At 26.6% G+C, this 2,500-nt stretch overlaps 2 non-coding genes and 1 pseudogene across 2 annotated transcripts in view; all 3 read right to left on the bottom strand.

Moving 5' to 3' along the window:
- The window catches only part of LOC129251607 (large subunit ribosomal RNA), a 3,986-nt gene extending 2,790 nt beyond the window's left edge, over positions 1-1,196 (bottom strand). The window contains exon 1 of the ribosomal RNA XR_008583030.1: positions 1-1,196. This exon is cut by the window's left edge and continues 2,790 nt beyond it. This is a non-coding gene — a ribosomal RNA (large subunit ribosomal RNA).
- Positions 1,197-1,638: 442 nt separating this feature from the next.
- Positions 1,639-1,819, bottom strand: LOC129251611 (5.8S ribosomal RNA; annotated as a pseudogene).
- Positions 1,820-2,416: 597 nt separating this feature from the next.
- The window catches only part of LOC129251606 (small subunit ribosomal RNA), a 1,991-nt gene continuing 1,907 nt past the window's right edge, over positions 2,417-2,500 (bottom strand). Inside the window, exon 1 of the ribosomal RNA XR_008583029.1 lies at positions 2,417-2,500. This exon is cut by the window's right edge and continues 1,907 nt beyond it. This is a non-coding gene — a ribosomal RNA (small subunit ribosomal RNA).

The following is a 2,500-nucleotide window of genomic DNA, read 5'->3' as shown; positions in this document are numbered from 1 at the left end:
ATAATTTTTAAATGCACCAGCTATCCTGAGGGAAACTTCGGAGGGAACCAGCTACTAGATGGTTCGATTGGTCTTTCGCCCCTATACTCAATTCTGACAATCGATTTGCACGTCAGAACTGTTTCGGTCTTCCATCAGGGTTTCCCCTGACTTCAACCTGATCAAGTATAGTTCACCATCTTTCGGGTCACAGCATATATGCTCAAGGTACGCTCCAGTTAGAGGTATAAATAATAATAAATTATCATTATACATAACTATATGGAACGCCCCGGGATTGAATTAATTGACTATTTATTAAAAAATAGACTAAAAATTAATCCCATTATATTTAAGTTAAGTTAATTATGCCATTAAGTTTAATATAACTCAATGACTTGCACATATGTTAGACTCCTTGGTCCGTGTTTCAAGACGGGTCCCGAAGGTATCCTGAATCTTTCGCATTGTTAATCTATAAATGCATACAAATAAATATTAATATCATAGATATTAAATTTTTTGTAAAATTCAAAAAATGAATTTTAGCATTATATATAATAAAATCTATCAACACTTTATCAAATCATTAGTATTTATTTTATGTTAATATGCTTAAAAAGCAAATTAATTTAAATAAACTTAATATCACCAATGATCTTTTGATAAATACTTTATTATGTTAATAGATTACAATGTCCTTATATGAAAAAAATGCACATTATTTTTTTAATTATTTAATGATGAATTTTTCATAATGGATATTCAGGTTCATCGGGCTTAACCTCTAAGCAGTTTCACGTACTATTTAACTCTCTATTCAGAGTTCTTTTCAACTTTCCCTCACGGTACTTGTTTACTATCGGTCTCATGGTTATATTTAGTTTTAGATGGAGTTTACCACCCACTTAGTGCTGCACTATCAAGCAACACGACTCTTTGGAAATATCTTTCTAGTAATCATTAACGTTATACGGGCCTGGCACCCTCTATGGGTAAATGGCCTCATTTAAGAAGGACTTAAATCGTTAATTTCTCATACTAGATATTAAGATATTCCATACACTGCATCTCACATTTGACATATAGACAAAGTGACTTAGTGCTGAACTATTTTCTTTTCGCTCGCCGCTACTAAGAAAATCCTTGTTAGTTTCTTTTCCTCCCCTCATTAATATGCTTAAATTCAGGGGGTAATCCCATATGAGTTGAGGTTGTTTTAATATTCTTTTTTTATCTTCTCACAATTTAATAAAAAAATTATATCATCTTTTCATCTCTATTTTTCTTTTCTCCTTTTATATATTGTAAATATATAAAAATAATAATAATGTAAAATGAGGCAATCCTAGAATAAAAAATTTAATTTTTATGCTAGACATTCCTCCTTTTAATTACATATATAAATTATTATTTTATATATATATATAAATAATATGAAAATTTTTTGTAAAGAATACTTAGATTCAATATTTTCATCATTTCATTTTATTTGAGAGGATTTTTTTTTTAAAGAATATATAATAAATAAAATTCATTATATATCTTTATTTTTTTTGCTATTAATATTATGAATTATTTAAAATCCAATAATATACACATTTGCTTAAATTCAATTATTTTTATAAAAGAATAAGCAACTTATTTAGCATAGTCTTACAACCCTCAACCATATGTAGTCCAAGCAGTACTTTAAAATTGAATTTAATGTACATAACAGCATGGACTGCGATATGCGTTCAAAATGTCGATGTTCATGTGTCCTGCAGTTCACACGATGACGCACAGTTTGCTGCGTTCTTCATCGACCCATGAGCCAAGTGATCCACCGCTTAGAGTATTTTTTTATTTATTTTTATTTATAACAAATGTCAATTTTTTTTTGCATATATTAATTGAAAGAGTAAAATTAAATAATATTAATAATATATAAATTGATTTTCTTTCAATAATATATATCAAATATATTTAACTCTAAACATTTTTATTAAGTTGCGAATGTCTTAGTTCAACAATAATACAGTGGTGGTATTTATTATGATTCAATTATTTTGTATTTTTTTAATCATTTTATGTATATATAATAATATAATAAATATATACCACTTTTGTTATTGTGAACAAATTAACTTATCATTCAATCAAATGAATAATAAGTACAACTTTTTATTTTCATGTTTAAAGGTTTTTAAAAGAAAAAAATAAGAAAAAACATTACAAAATGTACCATCATATATTATATTTAATATGATATAATTGATGGATCACCAAATTGAATGAAAAAGAATAAAAAGAATTATGGATTCAAAATAATTATATAAATTTTTTTTTTTTTTTCTTTTTTTTTTTTTTTTTTTTTTTCTTTTTGTTCGTTTGTTTGCTTGTCTGTTTGTTTGTTTGTTTGTTTGTTTGTTTTTCTTACGGATATGGAACACAATAATGATCCTTCCGCAGGTTCACCTACGGAAACCTTGTTACGACTTTTACTTCCTCTAAATAATCAAGTTCGGTCAACTTTTGC

This window comes from Anastrepha obliqua, unplaced genomic scaffold (genome assembly GCF_027943255.1).
Source record: "Anastrepha obliqua isolate idAnaObli1 unplaced genomic scaffold, idAnaObli1_1.0 ptg000050l, whole genome shotgun sequence".
Lineage (NCBI taxonomy): Eukaryota > Metazoa > Arthropoda > Insecta > Diptera > Tephritidae > Anastrepha > Anastrepha obliqua.
Note: the sequence above shows the minus strand (reverse complement) of the source record. Positions and strands in the feature narration are given on the sequence as shown.